We start from the raw sequence: 11,804 nt of genomic DNA, 5'->3' as shown, positions 1-11,804 counted from the left end.
TCTGTGTTCAAATAAAAGGAACAGAAGAGGCATTTGTAGAGAAGTCACACCTGAATCCAATTCTGTTACATTAGGGAGCAGACTCCAAAGAAGGGCCTACTGGCAAAGCACCAAACTCCAGAGCTTCCTGCCATAACCATAGGACCTGAGGTCTCCACAGCCCTCAGGAGACCCACTATTTGGGGTAGTATCTACTTTTGCTGTCAATGAGATTCTGCCGAATTGTGCATAAGTGTTACCTCTCTGATGACCTCCTGACCCACTTTGAATTCTCTTAGCCATATAAACTCATTTGTCCTTGTCTTTCCCCCTTTTATTCAAGGTCTTTTTCCAGTTGCATCACCAGCCAATGCTTGGTAGTAATTCCTTGGTACCAGGGAGGCACATCCCCAGGAGTCATGTCCCATGCCAGAGAAAAGTAATGCATTTATATGTTGAGTTTGACTTAGAGAATGGTCACATTTAAGCAACACGGAGGCTCTCCGGAGGTACCACTCAGGCACCCTACAAGACTAGGCTAGGTTGCAATTTCAAGAGCAAAATATTCATAAGCATAGTTGTCAGTATTAAGGGTCCATCAATGGACAATCCTTCTTCACTTGTCATTGCCCCTGCACTTGGGGTCTCTTGCTGTTCCATTAGAGAATGTGGCAGAAAGTCCCAGGATGGGGATTCAGTATTCTTTCAGCAGCTGTATGAATCTCTACCCCACTGTGGCAATGTCATATGAACATTTGAACATATTTATATTTTTTATTGTGCACCCAAGTGAACTTCCTCCCTGGTATACCTCATCACAGACAAACCATACCAATGGTACTCCCCTGCCATTGTTGTAACCCATCTGTGATTCAAAACTTCTTCCAAAATTAAGCCAACAATACTGCCAAATTTGATTAATTGGAAAATGAAATAATAATGATGGATTTAAATGTAAGAAATAAAATGCATAATAATTTAGAAAAACTAAAATTAAAATGAAGTTTAAAAATTGGAGTATTAAAAAAACAAAAAATGTGTTTTTTAATGTTTTGCCAGTGATCACTGTAATATCTGCTATCCTGTATGTACAGTGGCATTTTATTCCATTTCTTTCCCATTGTCTTACTTTTTTTCATATTGTCTTCAAAGCAGTTTTAGGTCACAGTAAAATAGTTACAAAATATAGGAGACTCCCATATACCCAACATCTTCCCCAATTTCCCCCTTCCCTATTAATAACCTTTTTACATGTGGATGGTATGTTGGTTAAAACTGATGTGCAAATACTGAAACATAGTTACCAGCCATGGGTAATGCTTTACATTATGGTTTACATTTTAGACCATACACTTATAAATTTTTGATGAAATTTAACATGGCCTGTATCCATCATTGCAAGATCATGCAGAACATTTTCCACTGTCCCTTAAATGCCCCCTGCTCCATCTATTCTATTCCTCTCTACCCCTCCCCTCAGGGCCCATGGTGACCACCCAGCTGCAGTCCTTGAACAATGAGATTCATACATACTTGCAACAATGCTGAGTACTTGACATGCTAGTCTGTCCTCCCCTATTAGGAACCACATATGCTCTCAAGATACACCCTCCCCTCTATTTGAGAACATATCAGGCCTCCCCAGTATGGGAGTCCAACTCCTTCTTGCTCAATATATGGATCTTCACCAACTGATACAATACACTATGACAAAATGATCACATTTTCCAGAAGACTGCCCAAGGTGCACCCTCTCCCAAATGTCCCCCCATCCAACAAACTAAACCAGTAACACTTCCTTGTCATATTGCTAATAGAGTTTTCTCAACATTGTAGTTTCAACCACATACTCTCCAATCCCCAGTGGTCACCTGCTCTCTCCCCAAACTCTCCCTCAGGTCCATGGTCCAGACCATCAAACCCATTCTCCCCACCCTACCTTTCTGTCAAACTTGCACCACCCAAGCCAATAGTATCCATATACCACTGCCATATCCCTTCACTGCACAACTACTCACTTCCACCTTATCATATATTTTACCCACATGGGCACTCGCAATCTTCTTCTCCCTATCTATTTTCTGTAAACCTATCATCCAGACTCTAGCTTTCTGAATTGGCTCAATTTGCTTAATTCATATCAGAGAAGTCATGTAATATTTGTCCTTCAATGCCTGACTTGCTTCTCTCAACATAAGGTCCTCAAGATTCATCCATGTTATCCCATGTGTTAGCACAGTACTCCTTTTTACAGCTGAGTAATATTCCATTTTATGTACATACCACTTTTTCTTTATGCATTCATCTGTTGATGGGCATTTGGATTGATTCCAACTTTTGCAATAGTAAATAATGCTCCTATGAACTTCAGTGGGCATACATCTCTTCATGTATTCAGTTTCAATTCATCTGGGTTTATACCCAGCAGTGGAATTGCTGGATCCTATGGAAGATCTATAGGTAGATTTTTGAGGAGCCACCAAACTGTCCTCAGCAAGGCTGGACCATTAAACATTCCCACCAGCAGTGGATGAGGGTTCCCATTCCTCCACATCCTCTCCAGCACTTGAGGTCCTATGTTGAATTAACCGCTCTCAGTCTAATTAATGGATGTAAGATGGTATTTCATTGTACTTTTGATTTGCTTTTCCCTAATAGCTGGAGATGCTGAGCATCTTTTCACATGCTTTTTAGCCATTTGTATTTCTTCTTTGGAGAAATATCTGTTCAAATTAATTGCCTATTTTTTAAAATGGGTTGTTTTTCTTTTTCTTTTCAAGATATAGGATTTCTTTATATAGGCAGGATATTAAGCTCCTATCAGATATATCATTATCAAATATTTTCTCCCATTGTGTAGGCTGACTTTTCAGTTTCTTGACAAACTCCTTTGAGGTTCAAAATGTTTTAATTTTGAGGAGATTCCATTTATCTATTTTCTCTTTCACTGCTCGTGTTTTGGGTGTGAAATTCATGGAACCATTTCCTATATATGCTTCCCTACATTATCTTCCAAGGACTTTATGAACTTGACTCTTATATTTAGATCACTGATCCATCTTTAGTTGATTTTTGTATAAGGTATGATATTGTGTTCCTCTCTCATTGTTTTGGATATGGATATCCAGTATTCCAGGTACCATTTGTTGAAGAGGCCATTCTCTCCCAGTTGAGTGAGCTTGGTGGCCTTGTCCAGTATCAGATAACTGAATGCAAGAATCTATGTCAGAATTCTCAATTCAGTTACATTGGTCAGTATGGCTATCCTTGTGCTAATAGCATGAAGTTTTGGCCACTGTAGCTTTGTCGGATACTTTAAAGTTAGGTAGTGTGTTTCCTCCGATTTCATTTTTCTTCTTCAACACGCCTTTGCTTATTCAGTGCCTCTTGCTTTTCCAAATAAATTTCATAGTTTACCCAATGCAGTAATAAATATTGTGCTGATATTTATTAAGATTGCATTAAATCTCTAGATTACTTTGAGTAGGATAGACATTTTAATAATATTTAGTCTTCCTATTCATGAACAGGGAATATTCTTCCATTTATTTAAGTCATCTTTGATTTCCTTTAACAGTATTGTGTAGTTTTCTGTGTATAACAATTTACATCTTTAGATAAATTTCTTTTGACATATTTCATTCATTTAGTTACTATGTTAAATGGTATTTTTTTCTTGATTTCCTCCTTTAATTGTTCATTACTGGTATATAGAAATACTGCTGATTTTTGCACATTAATCATATAACCTGTGACTTTACTGAACTCATTTATAAGTTCTAGAAACTTTGTAGTAGATTTCTCCAGGCTTTCTATCTATAGGATCAAGTTGTCTGCAAATAGTGAAGTTTTGACTTCTTCCTTTCTAGTTTGAATGCCTTTTATATATTTTTCTTGCCTCAGTGACCAAGAAAGTACTTCTAACAAAATGTTAAATAAGAGTGGTTATAGTGGGCATCCTTGTCTTTTTCCTGATCTTAAAGTGAAAGCTTTTAGTACTTCACAATAGTATAAGATGATAGCTGTGGTTTTACACATGTATGCTTTATCATGTTCAGAAAGTTTCCTTCTATTCACATATTTTGTAGCTTTTTTTCTATGGAAAGTGTACCATATTTTGTTCAATGCTTTTTCTGCATCAATATAGATAATCATGTGATTTTTATCCTTTCAATGTGTTTATGTGGGATATTACATTGATTGATTTTCTTCTATTGAACCATTGTTGCATATCCAGGATAAAGTCCACTTAGTATGGTGTGTAATTCATTTGATGTGCTGTTGAATATGATTAGCAATTAATGTGTTCAGGATTTTAGCCTCAAGGATCATGAGAGAGGTTGGTCTATAATTTTCCTTTCTTGTGGCATCTTTTTTTGGCTTTGGTATTAGGGTAAAGTTGCCATCATAGAATAGGTTAGGCAGTGTTCTCTCTAATTCTGTTTTTGAAAGATTTTAAGCAGTATTTGTGTTAGTTCTTTCTAGAATGTTTGGTAGAATTCACCTGTGAAGGGACCTAGTCTTGGGCTCTTCTTTGTTGGAAGGTTTTTGATGACTAATTCTATCTCTCTTTACTTGTGATTGGTCTGCTGAGATCATCAATTTCTTCTTTTGTCAATGTAGGCTACTTGTGTGTTTCTAGGAATTAGTCCATTTCCTCTAAATTATCCTTCTTGTTGGTATATAATTTTTCAAGGTATCCTCTAATGATACTCTATTTCTGTGGGATCAGTGGTAATATCCCCTTCCTCATTTCTTATTTTATGTATTTGCATCTAATCTATTTTTTCTTTGTTATTCTAGCTAAGGGTTTGTCAATTATATTGATATTCTCAGAGCCAAATTTGTTTTTTATTTTTCTAATGCTTCCTTATTTTCTATTTCATTATGTTCTGTTCTAATCTTTGTTATTTCCTTTTTACTTTCTTTGGGGTTAGTTTGTTGCTCTTTTTCTAATTCCTCCAGGTGTGCAGTTATGTCTTCAATTTTACCTCTTTCTTCTTTTTTTGATATATGCATGTCTGGTATGAATTTTCCTCTCATTACAACTTTTACCGCATCCCAAAGGTTTTGATATGTTGCATTTTCATTTTAATTTGTTCAAAGTAATTGCTGATTTCTTTTGAAATTTCCCACTTGAGCCACTGTTTATCTAAGAGTGTATTGTTTAACTTCCATATATTTGTGCCTAGCCTGAAGAAAAGCCTCTATGACTCCCTTTCCCTTTTCTCTTGTAACAGCTGACAGGTAGTAAGATGTCTCCTTCCCTCTTAGTCAGCTGCAATAGGCGAGGAGTTTTATCACACTTAATATCTTGGAGTGGGCCAGGAAGACCTTCTCACTGGTCAGGAGTTTTGTAACTCACATTTTCTTGTTTTGGATTCTTCATCTCCCTGTCCCTCAACCTCCTGGAAGTTGTGAAGCAATGATCTTTTTCCATTGTTTTTGTGAGAGAGCAGTGCCCTGTCTGCCTAATGTAATACCGTCTTCCCACAATTCCTCCCAAATCCCTTATATTTTGAGGTAAGTTTTCTGAAATGTAAAATCTCTTTAAAAATAGAGTTCACTATATGAAAAATCAAAAAAGAAATGGTTTTGTGCTCAAGCAAGTTACCCAGCTGTTCTGAGTCTCATGTCCCCTTCAGTCAATGGAGTAATGGAACTTTCAATGAAGTTTTTCTTGAACCTTGAATTGTTGCATAGCATATATTTCTAGTATAGAGGCATACAAATAGATAGATAAATGTTAGAAATGTTAGAAATTAATGTCTGCTCTTAATCATTTCTTAGTACGGAATTCAAAGCATCTCCTTGTGTGACTCCTCATTCAGATATGAATATTTCCAATTTTACCTCAGTATTTTAAATTGTAGCCTCTAACGGTGCCCTTCAAATGATTATACCTGCTCTGGAAATGTACTTCTATGTTCTCTAACCAAAAAACAAAGTTTACCTTATTTAAAAGCCTTATTTGTATATTGATCTGTGGTAAATTATCTCCTATTTCCTTGTCATTATTTATTTTTCATCTGTGATTCCATGACTTTTCTTGTACTGTATTTAATTGTTAAATATTTCACTGTAATATTTAGAGCATCATCTATTTGTCTTTGGATGTTTCCTTTGTGGACCCTTGTGCTTTATATATTCATAGATGATTAAATATTAATTTATTATCCTCTAATTCTCATACTTAATATTGACCACTTATCTTTATCAGAAGAAACACCAATATTTTATTTTTAATGCATTAAGACTGAACTGATTTAAAGAGCAGCAATGTTTATAAACCCAGTTATTTCATTAATCATTTGCTTTAAATATATATTGCCTTTTTGTGTCTCCATCTCCATTGTATGATAATAATAAAGATATGTATATAGATATATGAGATTTACCCAGGAAAAGGCCATTTTTTATAATTTCTTTGAAAATATCTCACTTTTTTATACTCATATTTCCAAAGGTCCCAGACTTGTGGATATACTCATTATCTTTGGCCTAGGTTTCAGAACCCTCTCCAGTCTTGCTTCACAGGATGGGACAACATGAAAACTGAAACATCTGCATGTAATAACTTCTGGCTTGCCTACTTCAGAATCTGAACTGGGCTTTTGAGATGTGAGAAATCCAAAGGAATTTCCAAACAAGAATCTCTCACTCATCCAATCTACCAGTGTTTGTTTATGTTGGTACATAGATGTGAGAGGGAAATGATAGATATAAATAAAAGAAGGAGAGGGAGTATGAGAGAACAAGAGAATAAAATCAAATGAATAATTGAGAGTACTCTTTTCCATGAATTCAGAAGAATTTTATGAAGCCACAAAGCCTTAGCTCTTACAAATCCTTTATTCTCTGTTCCTCCCTGTCTGACATATTCTCCAAGACTTATGGTAAGATGAGGCATTTAATATGCTCTACATTTATTTCCTTTTCTTCAATTTATTATAATTCATTATTTTGTTTATTGATGATTGATTGTTTCTTTTCTTCTAAAATAACTCTTAATATGACACAGATTTTTAATGCAGAGAAACAAATAAGGGATGGTTAATATGCAGATTGCAATTACCTTCTGGGTGATATTGGGAAATGTAGCTTAGATAAAACTAATGATGATCTAGGCTAACACATAGGTGAAAGATGGTATTCCAAAATATTAATCCATTTATCAAAGTCAGACATCAGGGTTGTGTGCCAGTAGAATCTCTTTTTTATCCAACCTATACATCATATATTCAAGTATCATGGAAATATCATTGACCCCACTCATCAAGTACATACCTAATTGCATATGGCATTGGTAACCATGATCTTCTCTCACCCACAACAAGACAAACAAATATAAATATATTAAAAGTCAAACTGGAAATTACAAATAAGAAATATTGAATGTGACTATAAAAGTTATCAAAAATGGCTAAAGTAAGACTGAGTGGGCATTATCAGGTCTTATTTTGGGGTATATTGATAAAAGTATATGACAAAGATTAACCATAAAGAATTTAACAACAACTGAATATATTTTATTCACTATTTCTTTAAAAACTATTCTCAAAACCCAGTCCCTAATCTGCTTAGTCCTGACACGATAAGTAACTGAATTTAAACAAGGAGCACCAACAGCATAGAGATTGGCCAAAGGATGTGAATATAGTGAGGGATATTTCTCCTAAACCAGTGAGTCATAAAGCAGAAAGATGTTGGTGTGTAAAGGCCAAGATGACACAGACATTTGAACCACATATGCTAAGTATTTTGAGCCTGGCATCCCTGGAAGGAAGATGGAAAACAGCTCAAAGGATCTGAATATATGAGAGAACAATTAAGATCAAGTCAAAGATGAGGACAGCAGTGGTAAATAAGCCATAGATGATGTTGACCCTTATCCTAGCATCAGCAAGATGGGCAATTCCCATTGTTCCTCGTAGGTGTGAGAGATAATATAATGGCCACAAAAGGGCAATCACTTAAGAAGATGACAGAAGGGATCAAGGAGAACTGTTCTCCCCACTACAATGGAGGCCATGATGACTACCACTTTGTTGGTGAGGATAGTGGAATATCTCAGAGGGTAACATTGCAACAAAGTGGTCAATAACCATGGCTAGGAGCACAACAGATGCCATACCAGTGTACATGTGGATGAAGAACATTTGAACAAGGGAGATTTCAAAGCTTATTTCCCTTAGTTTGAACCAGATGATGTCGAACATCTTTTTTTAAAAGATTTATTTATTTATTTATTTTTCTCCCTTTCCCTGCCCTCCCCTGTTCCCCCCCCCCACCCTGGTTGTCTGTTCTCTGTGTCTATTTGCTGTGTCTTCTTCTTTGTCCTCTTCTGTTGTTGTCAGTGGCATGGAAATCTGTGTTTCTTTTTGTTGCATCATCTTATTGTGTCTGCTCTCCGTGTGAGCAACACCATTCTTAGGCAGGCTGTACTTTCTTTAGCACTGGGCGGCTCTCCTTATGGGGTGCACTCCTTGTGCGTGGGGCTCCCCTACACGGGGGACACCCCTGCTTGGTATGGCACTCCTTGCATGCATCAGCACTGTGCATGGGCCAGCTCCACACAGGTCAAGGAGGCCCAGGGTTTGAACCGCGGACCTCCCATGTGGTAGACAGACGCCCTAACCACTGGGCCAAGTCTGCTTCTAAGTGCTCAGCATCTTGAGGATGGTAGAAGTGGAGAGTCCTAGATCAATAAAGGAAAGATGAGACAAAAAATAGAACATGGGTTGATGAAAGCTCTCTTCAGTCTTGATCACAAATAAGATAGTGACATTTCCCATTAATGTTATAAGATAAACAAGGAAGAAAGGGAATGCAATCCAGATGTGGAAAACTTCCAGACCAGGTATGCCCAGCAGAAGGAAGTCAGAAGGGTACGCTACCAAGTTATTATAAAACATCTTACTGAGGATTATTGCAGGATACTCTATGGTTGTTTTCAGTTTTTTTGAGGATATATTAAGGAATATGTGGTGGCTGGATAGCATAGATATAAGAGGATATCAATAAAACTGTTAAAACAAAAATGAATTAGCACATCATAGTGTTTTTAAGTTGGAAAGCTCTTATATGGGTACTACAGTGGTTGAAAGGGAACCTCTAAGATCATGCATATTAATAGAAGGAAAGCTAACAGGTCTAACATGGGACTGTATAACATAGTGAAACATCATATCAAATATAAATACAAATAAACTAGAAAAATAGAAACAGAATAGCAGTTATGTTCAGAAGGGGAATCATAGAGAGTTTGAGTGGTGATGAGTTTTTTTGTTTGTCTGTTTCTTGTTTATTATGTTTATTATTGGACCAATGAATGTCCTCTAAAAATGAGTGAATTGATGCATGCACAACAATTTGATTAAAACAAATACCACTGACTGGATAATCTGGATGGATTTATGTTCTGTTAATATATATCAAAATTGATTGGGAAATGGCTGTGGCTCAATCAGTTGGGCCATGCCTAAAATATGAGAGGCCCTGGATTCAGGTCCCATGGGCCTCCTTGTGATGGCAAGCTCATCCACCCACTGTGGAGAGCTGCCAGACCACAAGTGCCGCAGAGGGCCACCAGGCCTGCAAGCTCCACGGAGATCCAACTCAGCAAGGTGGCTCAATAAAAAGGGAGACAGGCAAAAATGCAGAAGAGTACACAGCAAATGGACAGGGAGAGCAGACAGCAAGCAAAATGCAATAATGGGGGGGAATAAAAAATTGACTGTTTAAAAATTTTTTTTAATTACAGTGGGACTTTTGGAGAAAAGGGAACTAAATCTGAACCTTAAATCCATCTTGAAAAGTAATGCAATAAAAATTGATAAATAAATAATTAAAAGTGAAATAGAGAATAACTAGCTATTAGAGATATTCAAATCATCACCTATCCCATTTAACAATAAATAGGGAGTGTGGGTGATCAAAACAACCTTTTTGATAGCTGTAGTGATTCAAGATAGCATTTATATAGGAATTTCAATACATAATAGTACTTTTAGAAAACCCTTGTGGGAGCCAGAACTTTTGTAAAGTCTTTCAAGATACATAAGTTACTTAGTTGTATCGATAATTAGGAGAAAACTACCCAAGCTGTTTTAAAAAGTGAGGTAAGGATTAGAATGGGAAAAAAGTTTGAATATGATGTTGAGAGATATTCACTTATGAGCCTTCCCTATTTTTCACAGTTCTTTTTTTCTAGTCATAACCACTGTCTTTATTTGCTTTCCTAAGACTGCATTGATATCTGTATGATGATAAGACTGTGCTCATATGTTTCAATTGATTTACTTATTAGTGTTTTTTTTTGTATTTTAACATACAAAAAAAATAAAAAAGATTGTAATTCTCCACAGAAACAAATAATGCAAAAGCATGTGATCATCCTAATAAAGGTATAAATGAATTTAAAATCACCATCTGTGTATGGCATTATTTAAAAACAAAAGCAAACAGACTCAGAAAAAAGGAATCTCACTCAATCCTAGGGAATTCATCTCTGAAAAACCTATAAGTATTATCAACTCAATAACAAACACTGAATGGTTTTTCCCTAAATCGGTAAGGAGGAAAAACATCAAGTAACCTCAATTCAATCTTTTACTGGAGCTTACAACAAGTTCCATATGGTAAGAAAAAAAGAAAGAAATGCATATATATATATATAAGTGTAGATTGAAAGACGTAAACATGCCCTATTCATAAATGACATGAATATTGCATAAAAATAAGATATCTAGAACTGTTGTGAACAACTCATATGTAAGAATCAATACATTTTATATACTACTAGGAAACAACTGGGAAATTTTTTAAAAAGTAAAATTTCACAATAGTACTCAACATGATTTCAATAATATGAAGCACTTAACAATCAGCCCTGAAAACTGCAAAATATTAATGACCTAAATAAAAACAAAATATTATATATTCATGGTTTGAAAAAATCACATATATTTAGATGTCAGTTCTCCCAACATAGTCCATTTTTATGAGAAAAGATTTGGGCAAGGATACATAAAATACAGTTACAAAGAAATATAAGAAAAATAAGTAAATGAAAAAGAGGAGAAAAACCTATACTGAAAATTTTTAAAGGAAAATATACAATTGACATTAGAATGTTCAAATTATTATTCATCAGGTAATTCAAATTTAAACTAAAATGCAATATCACAATACATCCACTAAAGTAGCTAAAATTTTAAAGCATGACAATACCAAATTTTGCAAAGGATGTGAAGCAACAGTATCTCTTACAAATGATAGTGTCACTTGCAAAAAGAAGCATTTGGGAAAAAGTCATAAATTTAGTGATGCATCCCATCAATATGATATAATAATATAAATCGTACATATTTACCAAAGATCAATTAAAACATGTTCATACAAGCAAACCAAATGCTCCTCAACAGGTAAATAGACAAATGTGGAAAATTTACTCAATAAAATTCTTTTCAGCAATAAATATTTATCAATTACTGATACATATAACAACATTGATGATTCTCAAAATCATTACCTTGTGTTAATGATTGCTGCTAGTTACAATCAGATACATGCTATATGAAAAAATTTATATGATCTGGGATATGCAAAAATATATGCTGAAATTTCAGGGCAGTGATTATCTGAGGGGTGAAGGAGGCACAGATTTATTATGAAGGAAAAAGAGGACTTTTTGAGGTGATGGATAAGATTTATATACTTATAGGTGTGTAAGATATATAGGTACAGCCATTTGTTGAAAATATACACTTAAGATTTGTGCATTTAAATAGATCCCTTAAATCAAAACACACAATGCTTATGGT

At 35.2% G+C, this 11,804-nt stretch overlaps 1 pseudogene; it reads right to left on the bottom strand.

Annotated features, from left to right (window-relative positions):
• Nucleotides 1–7,402: 7,402 nt before the first annotated feature.
• On the bottom strand, nucleotides 7,403–8,894 carry LOC101422948 (olfactory receptor 52E4-like; annotated as a pseudogene).
• Between the last annotated feature and the right edge of the window lie 2,910 nt (nucleotides 8,895–11,804).

The sequence above is a fragment of the Dasypus novemcinctus genome, chromosome 10, assembly GCF_030445035.2.
Source record: "Dasypus novemcinctus isolate mDasNov1 chromosome 10, mDasNov1.1.hap2, whole genome shotgun sequence".
Lineage (NCBI taxonomy): Eukaryota > Metazoa > Chordata > Mammalia > Cingulata > Dasypodidae > Dasypus > Dasypus novemcinctus.
Note: the sequence above shows the minus strand (reverse complement) of the source record. Positions and strands in the feature narration are given on the sequence as shown.